Raw genomic sequence first — 22,429 nt, forward strand, 5'->3', positions numbered from 1 at the left:
CCTTCCATCCATACCTGCAACTGTGTTTTTCAACACCTCTATTTGCTCGGTATTCACACTATTCGTCTTCTTTGTATTAATCTCTGAACTTTTGTGTCTTTTGTGAGGTATATGTGATGAGCACCGGTATTGCAGCAAGAATGCTGCAACTCCTGGAGCTACCAGCTTTACTTTATCAACCCGGGGTACGTACAAACTTGGAGGTGACATTGCTGTATATACAAGTAAAAATGATGGTTCTGCCTTTTTTCATTGTTCAGCTGGCGAGAGACCACTAGGATTTTCAAGCCAAACTTCTATGGATTCAGAAGAAGCTTTATTCCTGATAAAAGAAAGAAAAATCTATTCTAAGAGAAAGCTTGTCTATTAGAAATAAGGAAAATGACTGAAATCATATGCCAAGAACACACCATTCTCTAACTAACTGCTGAGAAACTATGGTTTACAAGAATTCCAAGCTAACATGTATGAAATGCTAATGTCTAAATCATGGGAATTCAAGACATCAAACATCACTACTGCGCATGTAAAGGACTGAAATAAATCTGTTTTGTTTCTTTTATTCTTTTTATAGAAAATCAAGTGTAAACCCTAATCTCTTTTGGTGATGTGGCAGGTGGCTTAGTGATGCTGGTGGATGGTTGGGAAGTTTAGGATATGGTTGGAAAGTTTGGGGGACCCTTTGGTGACCTGGTTTGGCTTCCTAGAGATTTTCCCTCAATTCAGCCTCAAAACATGCCACTAAAGGAAAACCTACAGGATGTACTAGAAACCTACAAGATTCTCTGTATTTCTACACGATATAGCCGAGAGAAAAACAATGGTTGCTGGAGGTGATAAAAGGATTAGTGAAGGTGGTGGATGGGTGGAAGGGAGTGAGAAAATACCTAGGATCACTTAGAACTAAAAACCAAGGTTAGGAGATGGTTGGATTCACTCCACATGCTTGGAGGAATTTCTATGTAAAATGATGAGATTGGTGAAGATCTCGGTGAAAGAAAGGAATGATTATGGATGGATGAAGTTGGAAGGTGGTTGTGTGCTATGAGATCTCTTTAGATTTCTAAAGCACCTTCTCTACATCAAACATTTATAATTGCCAAAAAGTCATGTAAACAAGAAAAATTCTAACAAGCTAGAAAAGCAGAATTTAATGAACTAGCTATCTACTTCATGCATGAGGAAAATTATTGAATAAAATGAAATCATGGATGAGATCTATTGTAAGACTGAAGATGGAAGAGATGGAAATTAAATCCTACACATGCAAAAATGATCAAATGCTGGTTCAAGTACAATAAACTCTAAATCTTACGAGAAAATGGAAAACTGTCTTTTTGGCGATGCGTAAGGGTATTTTCCTCAAATCATGATTCCTAAGGGAAGAGGTAAGGCTAAGAAACCTACTAATAGCTTTGTGGTGCTCCTTTTATCCCTTCTAACTTGCTACTAAAGTAAAGGACTAATCAAATCTACATTACTTGCAATGAAATGCTTCTAAAGACAATTTGACCATGAATCTATGAAACTAAGCTAACTATATAGATACAAGAAGAGGAGCATTTGCTGCTAAGGTTGGGCCCTAACCCAAGAGATTTAGCCCTATGAGTTAACTCAGTGCTGGATCAAGAAAAAGCTCATTCTCATTATCAAAATAGAAAATTACATCAATGCTTTCCACAAGTCTGGAGCTTGAAAATAACTAGTGTTTTTACAACACAAATTCAAATCCTAATGAGGCTCTAGGCCTTTCTACTTATACAACTGAAGTCCCCAATGAATTCCTTAAATCTAGGAAGGTTGGGCTCCCAAACTCGAGATGAACTAACTCTTTGTCTATCACTTTCTCAACTGCCTTTTGATCTTCATGACTTAGCTGATTGCACTCCGAGATGGTGTGATTAATGGAGGAATATTCAAATGGGGGAGGAGTAAATGAGGAGGAGTTACCTCCTACAATCTCTCTCCCTTGTTCCATTCGATTTTTAAACCTTAGTCTTGCCAAAATTCCTTGAGTTTCTCTTCCAAACCTGCATTCAATGCATATTAGTCCACCAGGCATAATATCTCACTTTAACTCGTCTCATTAAACAAAATATAACCAAAACATGTAATAAATTGCTAGAAGAGTTGATTTGACTAGCTAGGAGTTGAATTAAGGCCCATATACTTACCCAATGATAAGGCTCATCAATATGTGGCTTCAATTCGTGGCTTTTGTGGCTTAGGTTGAAAAATAATTTGGGGTTTTCACACTAGTTAGGTATTTCGGTTGCTTGTTTTCCTTGTGTGAATGTTTGGATTACCTCTAGCTTTAATTCATGGCTTATGTGGCTGTATTGGTTGCTTTTGTGGCTTAGGTTGAAAAAAATAGGGTTTTTTGGTGGCTTGTTTAACTTCTATGAATATATGGACTATTTGTGGCTTTTGTGGCTTAATTGATGGATTCAGTGGCTTAGGGTGAAAAAAACGTTTAGGGTTTATGCACTGGTTGGGTTTTTCAGTGGCTTGTTTGCATTTTGTAAAGGTATGGAGTATATGTGGTTTCAATTCATGGCTTCTGTGGTTTAGGTTGAAAAAAAATGAGGTTTTTGCACTGGTTAGGTTTTTTGGTGGCTTCTTTGCCTTCTGTGCATGTATGGAGTATAAGTGGCTTCAATTCGTGGCTTTTGTTGCTTAATTGGTGGCTTCTATGGTGTAGGTTGAAAAAAAAGTTTGGGGTTTATACATTGGTTCATTTTTTTGGTGGCTTGTCTGCCTTCTGTGAATGTATAGAGTATCTGTGGCTTAGGTTGAATTTTTTTTGGGGTTTTCCAAATGGTTGGGTTTTCCAGTGGCTTGTTTGCCTTTTTTGAATGTATTGAGTATTTGTGACTTCAATTTGTGGCTTTTGTGGCTTAGGTTGAAAAAAAATTGGGGTTTTTGCACTTATTGGGTTTTTCAGTGGCTTGTTTTCCTTCTGTGAATGTATGGAGTATCTATGGCTTCAATTCGTGGCTTCTGTGGCTTAATTGGTGGCTTTTATGGCTTAGGCCGAAAAAGAAATGGGGTTTATTCACTGGTTGAGTTTTTCGGTGGCTTGTTTGCCTTCTGTGAATGTATGGAGTATATGTGGCTTCAATTCGTGGCTTCTGGTAGCTTCTGTGGCTTAGGTTGAAAAAAATTGGGGTTTTAGTATCATAATAATTAGTTTGTATAACAGTTTCTGCATATTCCACTGAGTTACTTGAGCTAGACTCTACATTTGTTTATATAACAATATCCTAAGATTCAAACAAATTATTATGAATGAAGTCTCATGAGATTTGTTTGTATAACTGATTATTATTACAAAAAAATTATTATGCAACTTATTATTATTACAAACAATTTGTAAATTATTATAACTATTTGTTGCAACTGATTATTATAATTGAAGTCTCCTAAGATTTGTTTGTATAACTGATGGGGTTTAATTGTTATGAATTCACATTATTATAATCGCTACCTTCATCTCTCTTTAGAGCTGCAACGAAAACCTTGAGTATTTCTTATTGGAGGCAATTTCTTTCAGATCACTGCTATTGTCTAAAAAATCCTGAGCCTTGGCACTCTCAGCATGATTTTTTTGTATGCATCATATGGACCACCTCTTTCTTATTTGTTTAATTGCTATGAATTCACATTGCTCTCATGGCTACCTTTATCACTCTTTAGAGTTATAATGAAAACCTTGACCATTTCTTATTAGAGACAATTTCTTTATTATTAGTGTTGTTATGTACAGAATCCCGAGCCTTGGCACTCTCAGCATGGATTTTTTGTATGCAACATATGGACTGTCTCTTTCTTACGGGCTCAATTTCTATGAATTCATATTTCTACCATGGCTACCTTCATCTCTCTTTAAACCTCGAGTATTCCTTATTCAGTCAGAACACCAGGGTATTGTGTGGATACTTGAGTTGCAACATTGTATTCTACAACTACAACTCTCATTATTATAGTTGCTTTTAGGGTTATTGTAGATTCTAGAGTTTTAATTTAGTTGTCTCATGGTGGAGTTGTAGCAACTGTGGCTTCCTCAGATGGGGTTGTAACACATTTTAGTTTATTTGTTTTCTCACCAATTTGCTCCAAACCTTGCCTTCTATGTGTCGCACATGCTTGACTAGGATATATACAAGATTGTGATGTGAGAGGGTTTCTTGTGGTTAGGAAATAAGCTACAAAAGTGAGGTATTTTTCTATAGCTTACTAAAGAGGGAAAATAGTCAATTAATTGATCTTTCATGTTGTAGGTGGTTAAATACTTGAAGATTATATAACTATGCAACCTTGTGGTGGCTTTCACAAGTAATGTATCTCCGGGAAGTGGTGGCCTTGCTGAGGAAGTTTTCATAAGAGGAAGCATAGAATATCTCATTCTTTTAGGACCATAATAATTTTTTTGTCATCACAGTCTCTTCATATTCCACTTAGTTGCTCGAGCCAATATAAAAATTGACACCTGCATTGTTTACCTGCATCTAAGTGTCATTCATTCGTTGAACATGATGATAACAAAAAGAACCCTAAATTTATGTTGTACTTAAATTTGATTTAATTCTCAAGTGGATTAATTTGTAGCTATGAAATTCTTGAATAATTTTTCGAGGAATTGCTAAATGAAATCTAGTTGGAGTGATTATGTTATGTAACAACTAAATTATGGGTGAAATTAATAATTATGTTATGTAACAGTTGGAGTGCTTATGTAACAGTTAGTTAGTTACTTAGTTTTTGTTACATGTCAGTTAGTTAGTTTTTGTAACATTATAAATTATGCACGGTTTTTGTGATCAATTAGTTTTTGAACCATTAGAATTTAGTTAGTGAGTTAGTTGCATTAGAGAAATTTTGAGGTCTAAAATGGGTCTCCTAAGAAAAATGTAAAACCAAAATAAAATTTATAAGAACCAATAGGATTCAAGAAGATGATGTCAACCATGGGGGATGATTCACCATTTTTGGAGTAAAAAAGTAAAATATTAAAAAATAATAAAATAATAAAACTACTTTTTAAACTCGTATTTTCAACTTATCTCCCTAAGGTTTTACTCAAATTTCGAATAGGATTACTCATTGGATACAAAATTTAATTGCTCAACCAAGGAGTACACATGGTGCATACTTTTGATGGACCCTGTTACACAAAAATTGAGAAATACATGAAAAAGTGTGGTTGCAATCATGCTTTTGATGTATTTGTCATTTTTAGTGTAGTAGGGTCCATGGAAAGTATACAACATGACAACTCATTGGATGAGGAATCAAATTTTTCATCCAATGAGTGTTCCCACTCGAAATTTGAGTAAACTCATAGGGAGAGAAGTTGAAAATATGAGTTGAAAAAGTAGTTTTTTCCTTTTTCCCTCTAAAATTTGATGATGTAATCTAAACTTATTTTATTATTTTCACTATTATTTTATAATTTCCTTAAGAGGCCCATTTTAGACCTCAAAATTCCTCTAATGGTACTTGTAACATGCCAGTTAGTTATTTTTGTAACATTATAAATTATAAACCATACTCGAAACATATTGTATATTTAACTAGTATATTAAATAGTATCTTTGTCTTTTGAACTGTATCCAAATACACATTGGAACATACATTGCAACGGACCAAAAAGGGATGGTAACTTAATCCACATTGCAATTTCATGCCACCCTTATGCTTGATGACCTCCATTTTTTGAATTGCCCAAACTTATTGAAGTGCCTGCCTAAGCCAAGTTTCTGCCATATGCTTGAGTCCAGTTTACTCCATCTAACCATGGAGGGATTGAATAGCCAATTTTTTCACTTGTCCTACTAACCCCAACACTAACTGGAGGTGGCCTATAATACATAGGATTTACCCATGCACTCGTAGGTGTATAGGGGGTGGGTATAACAGCTAGCTGATAGTGGGGGACGTGGATATTAATCACGTCCTGGTATGGTGGTGTATGATCTGCAATGTGGTCTAAAGTGTTGGACATCATCCTATTTGCATCCAACTTACTTGAAATATACTCTTCCCTCTCTATCACCCCTTGTTTTTCCAGCACTTGTTGAGCCTTTATTGCCTCCCTCTCTTGCATTGCCAACTATTTTTGATGTTCCTTCTCTTCCCTTGTTTTCTTTCTTTTAAGAATTTCTTTTGCTCGAGCTGCTACCGTTGCAATTCTTCAATCTCTCATTTCCCTGGCCAACTCCTTCTTTCTCTGTTTAGATTACTGAATTTTAATTTTTCTACGCTAAGAATTGAACATTAGGTTCATATATTCTTCAGAGTTGAGTAATTGTGAACTCCTCTCTAACCAAAGATAGTTTGTCGCTAAATGTGTTGATGAGGCTTTCACTCTCTCTACTGGTAGCTTTAGGAACCTACCAAGTATTGTTTGGTTCATTGTCACATGTTCTTGATGGCTTTACACTTACCTTTCAACCTCAAGGGAATCTAATTGAACCACTTTGTTGTCCTTATTTGGTACTTCATTCTAAATAAAATGTTCCTCTAGTGATTGATTGTCCATAAAATAATGAACAAGTTCAGTGCTCAACTCTACTGGTTGAGAAGGCATTGCCATGCTTTCATCATTGGTGGATGACACATTATATTTGTTATTATTCATCATGGCCTCTACCAATCATGATGGTGGGGTAGATTGGGTTGGCATGCTCAATTAGTCATTATTGATTCTTGTTACATTCTCATTTGAAACCACATTTGCATTTTCATTTTCATGATCAATTGCCTCTTTTGTAATATCACATGCAGAATTATTAGGTGCTTCAGTGGATGTGGAAACCTCCATGCTATTAACAATTGGCTCATTACTGAATTGTGTCTCATGCACATGTTCATCATCATAGAAGTTCCCTTGAGAAAGGGATATTATAGCTTCAACAACAATAGCATTTTCCTGTCAATCCACATTTTCTTGGGCATCAACCTGGTCATGTAAGTCCCATGCTTCCTTACCTTCCACAACAAATTCCTGGCTCCAACTAGTATCATTAATAAGAGCATCAACAATTAGTTGCCAAATTCCAATTCTCCTAAATCCAACCTTGATATTAGAAGGTGTTATAGCCCTTTTAAATGCTTTACTTGCAAGCTCGGATAGCTCAAATCTTTTTACCTCCACCCTTGGATTCTTTATCATCCATGAAGCTCTCTATACCCTGAAATAATTCTTGAAAGGCCCAAACACGCTAACATCAAGGGGTTGAGATTTGTGAGTGGTATGAGATAGTAGTCTTAATAGGTCAATGCCCAAACAGTTGGCCTCCTCGATTGTCTGCACAACTATGTGGCTTCCATGAACATATAGAATTAGTAAGTGTCTATTTTCAGGCGAGACACCACCTGACATAGATATAGCAAAATGAAAAAGCCAATTTAGGAAGATTTCTTTTATCATCCATGCATGGGGATGTGCAGCCATACATGCACCTGGTTCACAATTTTGTATATATATATATATATATATATATATATTTTAATTAAAACCTGGGATTGAAAAACTAGCTACATTGACACAACAAAATATAGTGATCCACTCCCTACACCTAGGCAAAAATTTTGGCACATTTCTGCTCCCTCTCTTGGAAATTACCCACATGCCACAATTCCTTCCAGCCTGTAAGTCTATTTTTTCACAATTCTAGATATGGTTTGGGGCATAAAAATGTTTCTCATATGCATGGAAAATGGTGTCAAAGAACTTACACAGAATTGCAAGGCGTAAATTTAAAGCCCTGTTTCTGTTAATACCCTCTGTTGTTCATAAGAAAAGGTCTTGATGCATTTTTTTAATCCCACTCTAACAAGATTTGTGAGGAAACCCATCTTTGAAGGGGTTTAGCCTCCCCTAACAGATTTGAGCTTCTATGGATTTGAGTTGTATCAACTCTAACCCATGTCCCATTTGGACCATCTCCTTACACCACACAACCACCTCGGCCTCCTCCTCTTCATTCATAATAGTAACAGGCCCTCTATGCTTTGTATTAGTGAGCCCATTAATCAATAATGTATGAGGCTACAATTCCATGTCTTTTTGGAGATGCACGTATTGAATATCCCCTAAACTATATGTCATCAATTGCACCTAGAATGTCTTCCTTTTTCCACCCTCTTATGGCACTAATATTCTTAGTCGATCTTGCACCTTGTATTTTGGTTAAGAGTGGCTCTATGGTAATGGTTGGCTAGTAGGATCTGCCACCATATGGCCATTCTCAACATCATTGCATGAAGCATTGGCAACATTGAAATCATCGACCGTTTCCTCTTCCAATGAAGTGCATCACAATTGGGCACCCTTGGTCCCTTGCCTCCTCATATTCCTTATACAATCTGCAATTGAAACTCGTGGAATGGCTGCAAGAACATGCATATTGTTAAAATTTACTTCTTTTAGTGGAAGTTGTTACAACAATAGAAAATCAGTCATTTTAATAATAAATTTAAATATGAAAAGGGTAATCAATAATTGCAACCTACATAATAGAAAATCAGTCTTATTTATTTCATGAAATTTAAATATGAACAGGTTAATCAATACTTGCAACCTACATATATTTGAATAAGAAATTTATGTGTTTTCATCAACTTGAATCTCCATCCATAGATATCAGGACTTAATTTGATAAAAATATAAGGCCTATGTGTTTGATAGAAATATAAAGCCTAAATTTAGCCTGAACATAATCATGTATCCTGAGTAGGGCATAAAATCCATAACATCCCGATCAACCTCAAAAAAAAAGGCAAGGGTACTGAAAAATATCTCCTCAGAAATGATAGGAAGAGTTGTTGGTTAATTGAAATAATTTTTAAATTCATTTGTTGTTAAGGTCACTAAAAAAGGTGACTAAAAGTTGCAGTTGTTAGGTTCTGTAATTGTGCGACGAGTTTAGCTGCTAACATGTTGGCTCTCTCTTTCGATATATTGTAATGGAAATCTACATTGATTAGATTCAGAATGATTAGTCTTCTAATAGATTGTAATGGAAATCTCCTTTATTTTGATTTAGAATGATTAATCTTCTGATAGATTGTAATGGAAATCTCCTCTGATTTGATTCAGAATGATTAGTCTTCTGAGATGTAGAAGTTTTAGAGGGGATTACCCATAACAATTTCAACCATGCATCCTTTAAAATGATAACTAAAGCCTTGACATCTTACAACAGAACATGCATTTGTTTCTCATACATGACTGAATTCCTTAGCAGCTGGGAAGATGTCTCCTCCATTGTAGATACCTTGCATGCATTTTACATTTGTGTCTCAACTAACTGAAAACTAACATACTACTGTTTCCTTTTAAAATAGACCAGAAACTTCCAAGCGATTTTGAAACAAATCTATTAATTTCTTCTTAGAGGCATGACATTTATTGCATACAACCTACCAAATTGTTGTTATTAAGGAATGATCAAGCCTATGTGTTTTGACCCAGTTGCCATGATTAAGGAATGAACAGGCCTATGTGTTTTGACTTAGATGTTCTGGTATTTTTTTCTTTGTTATCATTGCTCAGCATGATTAATTTTTTGTATCTGTGGACTCAGATGCTATGTTTTTTCTCTACAATTTCACTCACAGAAGCCAATTTTGTTTACAATTTATAATTTATGGTATTCTCTAGTTTATGGATATTATGATACAACGTTAAAATTCATCAAAACAACAAAAAAACAAAAAACAAAAAACAAACAAAAACAAACAAAAACAAACAAAACAAACAAACAAACAAACAAACAAACAAACAAAAAAACAAACAAAAAAAAAAAACAAAAAAACAAAACAAAACAAAACAAAACAAAAAACAAAACAAAAAAACAAAACAAAACAGAACAAAACAAAAACAAAAAATCAAAAAACAAAAAAAAAACAAAAAAACCAAAAAAAAAACAAAAAACAAAACATAGTTTAAAAAAACCATAAAGAGAGTGAAACAAGCCTAAAAATAGTACCTATAAACCCTAAAACCCTAACAGGAGAAAAAAATGAAAATATGAGCATGTAAAGGTGCTTCTTTGTCTCGAGAAGATGTTGTAACAATAATTGATATGAAACCATGATGCCATATATATACTTATCTCATATTGTGGCTTGTAGGTGCAGTCACCGTGGGAGAGAAAAATGCATGGAGTGGAGAGAATGAGTGAATTTGGCACCTTTGGTAGGTCACAGAGACAAAATTGCAAGTTTGACTCTATTGATGAAAAACACCTTTCAGAGATGATATAATCCATACTCACAATTCAGCAAGTATGAAACACAAGGCATGTTTCACTCTCTTATACATTAGAATTTCGCATTATGGAAAGACTACCTTATAAATTAGACTTTTGCATTATGGCAAGGCTTGACTTCAACATTATTTCGACAAAAATATTATGCCTATGTGTTTGATAGAAATATTAGGCCTATGTTTTTTGACTCAGATGCTCAGGTATTTTTGTCTCTGTTGTGTTTGTTGGGCATGATTAATTTTTTGCCTCTTGTTACACTAAAATTTGTCACCGTGACTATTTTCAGTCAGTATGGCTCCATCAATTGTCATACTGTCCTCCTTGGCAAGTCTTATACCTCTGCTCCTCATGTCAAACTCCAAGAAAGAGAGAAAGTCTTTAAAAAATCAATATAACTCTGGTTACGCAATTTCTCTTACCCTTACCTGCGTGTACGCACCTCATGTTCATAATACCTGCGTACCTGTACGCTCTGTCTGTAAATGGGTGAGTGCGTACTCCTGTAAAGGTCAAAAGGCGCAATTTTTACTTCAAAAACTTACTTGTGGTCGATTCTAGAGCATTCTAGGAGATGGTTTGACGTGGATTGAGCGCCTCCAGATGGTTCATGCATCCCAAAGAAAGAGGAACTTATCCCATGAAGAGGGCAACTATCCCTTTGAAAGAGGGGCTTATCCCATTCATGGTGGACCTGATTAACTTCCTCCAAAGCATTATAAATACAGGCATTGGGCCAGAGGGAGGAGAGGTTGAAAGCTGAAAATTCCTAAGGGTAGATGCTGCTGAAATTAGGACTCCCTTTTAGAGCTTGAGAGGAGAGATTCCCATCCTTTCTTAGCTTCATTTGGAAGTGGGTGAGCTGATCAAAGTAAAGGAGAACTCTTGCTGGACCCTGGGAGGGATCTGCACAACACCAAGGCACTGGTTGTAATGGTTTCTTTTGTTTCCAATTAATACAATTAAGTTCATTTTTCTCAACAAGTTGTTATATATAATTTGTTTCATAAACTCCTTGGTCTTTATGATGAATATGTTTTATTATATGAGTTATTCAGGTGCTATGTAATCGTTTGCTTGTTAGTGAATGCAGGCTTCAAGGAGAAGGAGCTCATCTGGATCGGAGAGGCTTGGCTGCTACAAACAGCGTTGGACTAAAGGTAAGCCTTAAACACCTGGTTGCTTTTATTTTAAATGCATATTTAGGGAAAGATAGTGCTTGATTGTTTTGTTTGTCACTAGAAAAGGCTTGTTTTCTAGGGAGGTCGGTTTTGTCCACAAAATTGACTCTTTCCACATGACACCTCTGTTGACTCAGATGCTATAGTTTTTTTCTACAATTTCACACACAATTTTTTCTATGGTAAATTAATTACAGATTTGGAAGATTAAAAATAACTGAAAAAAAATAAAGGAAAAAAATTGAAGTTTATACTATAAATTAATGGGAGATTTAAAAAAACCGAAAGAAAATACTTCAATTATTCAAACCTGATTACAATCTTCACAGTATCTGATGGAGTGACTCCAACTACATATTGAATGAAAGTCTATGAAGCCATTGTGAGGTGGTTTTATATATTTTTGTTGTTGAATTTAATTAGAAGGGAGGATTGACATGGATTTTTTTTCCAAATTCAAATGTGTTGTGGATTGATTTGGATGTCATCCAATGGATGATAAACTCTTATGGTTGATCCTTGTGCTTTCCTCTATGTTTTCTTGTGTTTAATTCATGAATCTCGTGTTTTGGTGTCCTTTATTGCTTTAAGTAGGTTGCATTGATGAACATATGTGCAGTTAAGGCTGACACATACATTCTGTTTTCTTGTGCAGGTAGAAATGAAATTTCGTTATAACTACTCCAATTTATATTTATTGGGGTTGGTAGGATGTGATATGTGTCATGTTGGATAGTATGGGATGGAAGTTTTGCTTGTTAATTTTGTCTTGTTTTCTAAATCAGATTTGGAGGTACTTGGGACAGGATGTCTTGTCAAATTGTGATAGTAAAGGATAGTGTTGAACAATTGTAAGTCCAATCAATATATGGGCCCATTTTAGACATATTTGAATAACTTATATAACTTAATATTATATATTTATGTTTTAATCAAGAATGTTTTTTTGTCATGTTTTGACTAGTACTATAACAACTATTGGTCCATGCACAACAATAGAAGTCTCTCCCCTATGTGCATTTCTTCAACACATCTTATATTTTAGTACACTCATCTATGAGGTGGGCAGTAGCTATGAATCTTGGTTGAATCAACCATTCTATCCTCAAACCCTTCATAGTGATCAATCCCTCACAACGAAAATTCTCAATTCATTTGGGTTAGGTACCAACCACAAAGTGAAACCTTTGGTGCATGATATCTTTCTGGAATCATCATATGTAGAAACTATGGAGGACCCTATGTGATGAGGTTGTTGTTCATGTTGGTCACCAAAACCCACCATGAAAGACATAACAGTGGGATTCTTACCCAAAATGTAATCGACATGCAATTCACAATATCAACGAAATGCATCCATTATGTCACTAGTGATCTAATTTGAAGGGCTCATCTTAATGTTAGCTAGAAGGGTATATATTCATGTTGTCCTTCAACAATGAAAAGCTTTTAAAAAATGCATTTCAATTGACAACATTATATTATCTTTAGATTTCATTTTCAGAAAGAAAAATCCAACAATTGTTGTGTTAATAAAAGGTTATAGAACCAACAATATTTGTGTTAATAAAACGTTATAACATATCACATAGTTTTCAAAATATAGCCCATTTCTGGTGAAGGAACCCCATTAGCCCCACACTCATGCCTAGAGGGGTGTCATACTACAAATGTGAAGGAATAAATAGATGAGAGAGCCTTTATAAGACATTCCCTTTATGCTTATTACCAACCTCCACCACACCCATCTGCTTTGTCATGTATAAATCTATTCATGCCACCTCACTCACCCTTCCTTAACACTAGTTTGACTTATGAGTTGTAACCCCATCACGATTTTTTTTTATAAAATAAGTTATTTAAATTTAAAAATTAATTCATTTTAATGTAATATTTTTTTAAATAATTTATTTTAAGTTCATTTTATTTTTTATTTTTTTTAGAATGACTTGTTTAATTTTATGAAAATAAGTTTATAATTCAAAATCCTAGTTACAATTATTTGTTTTTAATATTATTGACTATGTTTTCATCATTAATTAATTATTTTTAGTGGTGTGATTTTTTTAAATGGAAATGCTGAATCAAAAAGTTATAAATCAACCAATGCAATATTTGTGGAATATGATAAAATCCATGAATTTATACCACGATAAGGGAAGTAGACTTGTCATTAACATAATTGCAAAATCAAAATTCTGAGGTGAGATTAAAATAGGAAAATAATGGCTCAGTCACATGTTACCCGTAAATTCTTTATCAGTTAAAGATTTCCTAAAATCCCTATACTAACAATTCCTTAGGGTTTCTAAAACCCCCAAATCGAAAACCAAATAAGCAGATAAAGTATAAAAACTTTAGATTTGAGGTAGAAATGCAGCTCCAAGTGTGTGTATTAACTTACAAATAAGTTTCTAATATTTAACCTGAGATAGGTGATCGATTCAAGATGGAAATAAAATGCCGAAAATGATTTGGTTCAAAGCAAACTCAAAAGTCTCTTGAACATAAAATTTTAAAATTAAACTTGAAATAGTTACAGGATTCAACAATGAAATCAAAATTCTAAAATGCATTTGTGTAAACTTGAACTCAAAACATCATATACATAGATATAAATATTTACCCACAAGAACATACCCCCCTTATACATAAATTGGTATCTTGAACCACAAGAAAAAACCAGACATTATTCATAGGTTTGAACTCAAAACCTATGACACATTAAAGGAACAAACTAGATCAAAACCTATTTCACATTTATAGGAACAACGCATAAAATCACTATGCCTTAACTTCAAACAGTTTGGGATAAACTTGAAATCAAAACCATACATAAATAGAAAATTCCTCTTCTACATAGACCTAGATTCTTAACCACAAAAACAAAAGAGATATATGCACATAAAAAATATATACATCAACTTCAACTCAAATGCATGTATGAGATATTGATCCTTAACCACAAGAAAAAACTCGTGATATGCACATAGAATTAAAGTTATCCCTAAACCTCAACAGCGTGGATAACCTTCTACTTAAATCCTCTTATACATGAACATAAATCTTTAATCACACGAAAAAACCTCTCTTCTACATTGATGTATATATTTAATCACAATATGAAACCAAATGTATGCACATAAATTTAAATCTCACACATAAATATACATCTTTAACACAAGATCAAACACCTATGAATATATACACTTAAAACTGTTACACAAAAGTTCGAAATTGAAACCTTTTTAAACATTTATAAGATATGAATCCTTAATTACAAGAACAAACTAGATATATGCCTAAACTTGAACTCCAAACCCATGGATATGGATCCTTGACAACAAGAAAAAGCACAAATCGGATTATGAAAAAAAACTATGCTATGCATTTATTTAGACCAAAACTTCCAAGGTCGAAACAAATAAAACTTCAAAGACCTACCAAAACAAGTATAGACATGACACCATTATCTGATTAAAAATTCCAACTTGAGTTCTGCTGAAAGATAGCTAGTATACAGTATGAGAATTTCTAAATTCTAAATATCCAATTAGAAAACAAAAAAACACTTAATTGATCACTAGCAAAACATTAAATATTAAAATATTTTTTAAACTCATTTAGTCTAGAGAAACAGAGCTTAAAGATCGATGAAAGAACATTTTGCAAGTACAAATTACTTGCTAAAGACAAGAAAACAAGGTAAAAACAATCAAAGTTATCGGGAATAGAGATGTTCTAACCTACCTGGACTGAAACTATGGTAAGCTTAGATGTTTCCAGTGCCGCCACCTGGAGGAGGCACATAAGTGTACTGATTGTGCCTTTAGCAGGTCGGTAAATCCAATGCAACTAGAAAGGTAAATATGATAACACTTGTACCACAGGGACATCTTTGACAAGTAAGAGCCAAATAATTGATCTAGCTCTTATCATTCAGAATTCCAAATATTTTTGGCATCTGCAATAGAAATAAATTCAAAAACACAATAGAGTTTGGTTTTTCTACCCAACACATACTAGCATCAATTCTATACCAATATATAAGGAGAAAACTTCCTTCAACTCTACTCACACCCAAGCATGAACTAACTTTTCAAACTAGAAGAAAAAAGTTATATACCCTATGTATCTGCGACTGTGCAGTAGCTTACTCTAGACTCTAGAGTGTATACCTCAAGTTTCCAGACACAACTACAAGGAGAACAGGTGGTATGGTGGGCCTAATTTAACTTTTCAGAAATTTTCGCATCCCTTCAAAGGGAATTTTAAAATATTATTTAATTTTTTTTTAAAACTTCTAGAAATCAAAATTCAATTTTTTACGCGTAAATTTAACCTAACACTTCTTTGGCATGCCAAAGGCCTCTTGAAGGGTTGTGATGTGTTCAATTTTGAACATTATAGGCCACATGAGAAGCAAGGTTTGACCTATGACTTCATAGTCAAATCCGACCTTTATTTCGTACAATGGGGATCGCAAAGGTGTTACTAGATACCTATTTCAGGAAAATCGGGATGGGAAAATTAGAATGAATAGTTGGAGATCGAGGTGGAGTTGATTAGACATTGACCATCAAGGAGTGTCATTGCGGTTCTTGTCATTTTGAAAACTGTATTTTGAGGTAGGATGATTATATAAACACTCACCCGACCCTCTCTCCATACACATATTTATTACTAGGTGGCGAAGGGTAATATTAATTATGGAGTAGTCTACCCAGGTAAAAGAATTGCCCGAGAATGTCTGTGAAAAAATTTTGATTCCGACAACCGGAAATTGTTTCCTCAAATTTACTTCGAGGTCGCTTCATATGCATGAACGTTCATATTCTATGGCAATCTGATGTGACTACCTATCCCATCTTCCAGCTGGTTGAGTTAATGGAGTGGGTGGCCACTGGATGAAGGAAAAAAAAACTCGAGCCTCTAAATCATTAATGGATGAATATCCTAGAAGCCTGAAACTCAAACAATAATTCATGCACATGGAGGTTTGACCATTGTTGCTCCTTCTAGGAGGAAAAATGCCCATTTCCAATTTACAGGCTTGAGCTTCCATTCAGGCTTGCCTGTTTCATCATTCACTATTGATACAAGCTCTCCTCTAGCCTTGGTTGTTGATACATATTTCAATAGTCATGTGAATGCACTAAATATTTATGTGGGTTCATGGGAGAGGCTAGGGTGTGACTTTTCAGGAGGGATCGGTAGACACATGTGGGCACGATTGGAGTTTCTCACGTTCCTTGGTCCCTGTTCGTGAGACTGCACCCCTCAGACTCAGTGGTCGACGTGCAAAATTCAAAGGCTATGCTCTTTTCCTTCTTGAGATGTTTCTATCATTCCTCTGTGTCGCATTCCTCTTTATCAATGTTGGGGTATTCTTCCTAAATACACAAACACAAAACCCAAATATATAGTCTTTAGAAGATGGCATCCTTTCCACTATACATTTTAAGTAACTTTGTGGCATGAGGGTTGCACTGCACATATTTTTCAAGGGACTTCCGCTCGCTTAAATCAAGTGCACTAATGAGACTAGGAGGATGCTATAAATGTTATATTGCAATAAGAGCAATGAAGATCCTCTTCTAGGTAAGTCATTGTTTTAATGTATGTTGGTCTTTGTTTTCATGTACTTCACATATTATTCTCTATTTTTCATTCAAATCATAGCAATATTTCTTGTATTTAAAATGTATGCTTGTCTTCATATGTTTTGGCAAATTTTCTGGTCTTTTACATTTCTAAGTTGGTTTCCAAAAGTTTGTACATTCCTATTCAATAGTTAATGTTCAGTGTTAGTCTGAAGTTTTTCTACTATTCAGTAGCCCCTCTATGGCTAGAATATGACTGAATCAATGATTATCAAGGTTAGTTAAAATGAAAAAAAGGTTTATAAGTTTGTAGTCTAAGGCTCCAATGGCCATATCTCAAAGGTGAATATAATGGAATTAGCAAATCCTTTTAAATTGGAATTCTTTCATTAACTATAAGCCAATTGAATATGTGAGTCTCTTAGAACTAATATAACTGTAGTTAGATAAAATGATTGAAGATTATGACACTAATTGGAGAAAAAACATTCTTTGTGTGGATCCAAACAAATCTCTAGTTACTAATGACAAGCCATTAGTAGAAATTTGACCTTGGTTCCAAGCCTCTAACCTGTTTAAAATCGTTGGTGCCAGTTAATGCATGATGTTATAAATTCTTTACCATAAATCTTGGCACCTCTTCATTTAATTCATGTCCTTAATTATGTTATATACAACTTTAATATCAAAATCAATTCATTATAAACCATATGTTACCTTGGATGCATGGCCCTAGTGTTAGGAAGCCAAGAAACGAGCAAGTTGATTATCTCTGTGATGTAGGGTAAATATAAAACTACAGTATTTACTCGGATAAAAAGGAGAAAATAAAATTATATTTTGGTTCCAAAGAGATATTGTCCAAACACGCATACAATTATAAGATCATTGTAGTGATTTATGAAAATTTAGTTGGAATAATATCAACTATTTAAAACAAATGGCTTAACTATTATTACTGAATAGGTTTTGGGGAGGTGCAACACAGGACAGGGAGATGCACCACAAAGAGTGGACTTCCTTTGGTTTAAGTATCAATTTCGAAGGTTATCTATACTACCGAAACCACCTAGAACTGAGACCCATCCTGATCCCTTTGAAAATTATGCCTTGCACGTGAGGCAACTCATAGACATAAAGGAACCTTGGGGAATGGCTTAACATTGTATCAACCACACCTGTGAAGAAACATGATCATTGGATATTTTACATATGCAGAGCTATAAAAATCATCAAAATAGGTTATTTCATGTTGTTTCTAACTAGAACCACATAAAAGAAGTTGATTTTATACTATCAGGTGATACTTGACTTACATAATTAACTACATAAAAGAAGTTTATTTTATACTATCATGTGGTACTTGACTTACATAATTTATTCATTGATACGGGGTAAGATATATTAGGGATGATCAAATTTCTCTAGAGGAAAGTTCTTTACTTTGGTAACTACTTTCCAAATTTCCCTAAATACCTAGGCTTCTTTTCCCAACTCTTTCCAATCAGTGACTAGTTCAAAAATGTTCTTTAGATAATGACATTGAAAACACATATTCATTAATGGTATTGTGACAGGAGTTCTTGGGTCTTCTTGATACCTTGGTAGTAGTATTTTTTCCATTTGAAGCAGCATAAACATATACTTCATTAGAGAGTGCCTTGTTGTAGTTTTGATGAGGATTTGTGGTATGAGGAATGCATAGTGAGGGCCTAGAGGGCCTGCGTGAAACATGGTCGATTATATACTCAAAATATTCCAAATTTCACAAGGAACTCATCTGTGCATGTTCATTTTATCATTTAAGTGATTGATTTTCAGTTAAGCTTCGGATGGCGCAATTTGAGAGAAGATATTGTTGACACTTCATTGGAAAGCGTTCTTGTCTACAATTTTTGGTCTCAAATCCATGAGATGATGGTGATGATGCTGAGTATGTTTTGAATCCGAGCAATAGATGTGAGCATGTACATTTTATTCTTCTTTGTATTATTGTAGAAATAACTCTGAGTGAGAGTTCTTTGTAGGAGAACGTCCCTTTGTAGGATAGACATCACCACTCAACGAGATATTTGTTTCTTTTTTTAACACACACACACACACAGATATATATATATATATATATATATATGTGTGTGTGTGTGTGTGTGTGTGTGTGTGTGTATATAGATATATATGTGGATATATATATATATACACACACACACACACACACACACACACACACACACACACACACATATATATATATATATATATATATATATATATATATATATATATATATATATATATATATATATATACATACACATATATATACATATATATATATATATAAATGTATATATATATATATATATATATATATATATATATATATATATATATATATATATATATATATATATATATATATATATATATATATATATATATATATATATACATACACTCATTTTTCAATTATTGAACTTAATAAAGCAACCTCATTATATTTGGAGCGAGGCCCAGAGACATATCCCAAGATGGGTGAACTCCATTATCATCTGGTTATACTTATGTGATTTTTCCTATCTCTTACATCTCTTCAGTTTATTTTCGAGTATCGCATGCTTCATGCATATTTTTTAGCTCATTTTCATTTACGTGTTAGTGCTTGAACACTGGTGAACGGAGACAATTTTGAAGACCCATTATTTTTAACTTGCAAAACATCAGTTCTATCTTATTTTTAGATTAGTTTGTGTGAACCCATCGACAACCAAATATGACTATAGGAAGGGAAAAAGTTTTAGCCTTGAGCAAGGACGAGGGTTTTTCTACAACCACACATTAATAGATACCCTCCTTTGTTGAACACCGGACTAAAGGCATTTCAATACAAACACACATGTGCATTTAATTACCATACATGGATGCAAGGATTATAATAATTATTAAATAGTACCCAAGTCATTTAAGCCAATCAAATGAACGAAAATTAAAATTAAAATAATTAAAAAATAAATAAATTATTTTTCTTTTATAATGTAAACATTGTAAAATGCATTTTATTCTTTTGTCAAACCACAAATAATTCATGGTCAATGCCTTATTGAATGTGATATACCTGTGAGTGGCAGGGATAATAATAAAAAATTTCCATGATGTACATTGTGAAACACTAAAATGGTTGATTATAAGAAATTACTATCTTAAAATGTCTTTAGCATGAGCATATTATATCACAAATTCCAAATAAATGTGAAGTTATAATTGCACTGAGAGGTGCATTCTACAATCCAGTATGAGAAGGATGTGCAAGTATGTAATATCTCTAATATAATAACAATAATAATAATAATAAAATGTCGACCAAATAACCAAAAAAAAAAAAAACAAACAAACAAAACAAAACAAAAAAACAAAAAACAAAACTAGAAATTCAATTCAACACAAAGAATTGAAAGTGTAACTCCAAAATATTTTAATATTTATTTTAATTAAATATTTGTAAAATAAATATTTAAAAGGAAAAACCATATGCTATGGCTATATTAAAATGATTAAAGACATAAATATTACCATGTCAAAGTTGTAATATTTGAAAATATGAATTTTATGTAGTTTTATTATAATTGTTTTTATCGTACTATGTAAAAAGCAACATTAAATCTAATATTAATATATTAAAATTAAAAGATTAATATTATTAATATTATTATTGTTAAATATAATATTAATATTAATATTAAGATATTGTAATTACACCATAAGGCGTTCCCTCTGGGAAGAACTCCCTTAGCTACCACTCTACAGTCTTCTGCACTATTAGATTCATTGTTAGATGATTGAAAGTTCTTCCACCATTATATCCCACTACTCTAACTATCAAACCAATCTTGATTTGTGCAACTGTTCACCTTGTTGATCTTTATTGTAACACATGAACATATTATAAGTATTGATTATTTGCAGGCCAGGTTGGAGATGCCTCATCATCCACAGTGGGGTCAGTTTTTATTACTACATTTGTTTTGCGGGACATATGAGCAGTGTGCAATTGGTTAGCACTTAAGGTTATTCTGTGCAAAGTATATTCAACACTACGTAAACACCCCAACTAATATCAATATCTTGCACTATAGAAACATCGCAACTAATATCACTCTCCTAGAACACGATCAACACAATGCTCTTCTCTTAAAGGTTTCACTGTTAGAAAAAATGTGGATTTGGATGGGAAGGGCAGGTATATATGGTTTTTTTTCTTATAGAACTAATGTGGAAGAGAGAGTTTACACCACCAATGAGGCTTCCCTACACGAGAAGATATAGTTCCACCATGAAATGTCACTGGTAAGTTGTTGACCATTTAGTTTATTTGAGATTGAACTTGAGAGATGTGTTCACCTAAATTTTATTTTTTTCTTATAAAAAATTGAGATCAATATTCTAATTTATAACTTGTATTGTGTGGATTAACCAATGGATATGTCACTGACATATTCAGGCTAAGATGAATCAACTATAGATATTTATTTTGAAAATATCTGTTTTACTGTTATTAAATTTTAGGTTGTGTAATTTTTTGCATTATCGAATCTTCTAGACATTAGTGTTCGAGTATAAATTTATATTTTTCTATTTGCTACTATTATGACAATGTAGATGAAGATGTGGTCATCTAATTTATTTTTCTTCTACGAGAATGCACCTCTCAAGGGTGGATAGATTGTGATAGCTCTTAGCGAAAGTATTGTGTAGCACATGGAAAATAAAATGCCAGAATTTGAATATATATTGAAGAAAGTAGGTTTGGTTTTTAAAAATAACTACCCCCGCCGACAGTTGATGCACTTCTTTCATTGCCAAAATTTGGCAGACTAATCTTAGAATTTAAATTAACGATAAGCAGAGTTGTGGAGATGATGGGTTGTTTGAGCTTCTAATGTTATGAGTATGGATCAATAGAGTTTTTATTCAGCCCCTGTTAGGGTCCTATAATAATATGATTCATAATTTTGAATTAGCTATGATTAGTCTTGTAATATTGTACATACTTTTGTTGTCTACAAAATGTTTTCCCGTATTAAAATTAAAAAATGAAAAGAGGGTAAGTCCTAAAATAAAAATCAAAGGATTAAAAGAAAAGCATGAAAAAAGAAAATAAAATATGAACCCCACCAAAAAGAGAGAAAAAATAGATTTTGAAAGTGATGCAAATTCGAATGCCACTACGTTTTACTTTGCCTTTGCAAAATAAGATTGTGTGCAGCTTGTCAAAAATGCCACAATCCATGAAGGTAAAATAGTTTAATCTTGATTCATTCATGCTTTAAATTTCATGTTGATAGATAGATAAATAAATATCTAGCCAAACTGTTTA

Source organism: Pinus tabuliformis, chromosome 2_2 (genome assembly GCF_031772625.1).
Source record: "Pinus tabuliformis cultivar Carrire ecotype Pingquan chromosome 2_2, CPIR1, whole genome shotgun sequence".
Classification (NCBI taxonomy): domain Eukaryota; kingdom Viridiplantae; phylum Streptophyta; class Pinopsida; order Pinales; family Pinaceae; genus Pinus; species Pinus tabuliformis.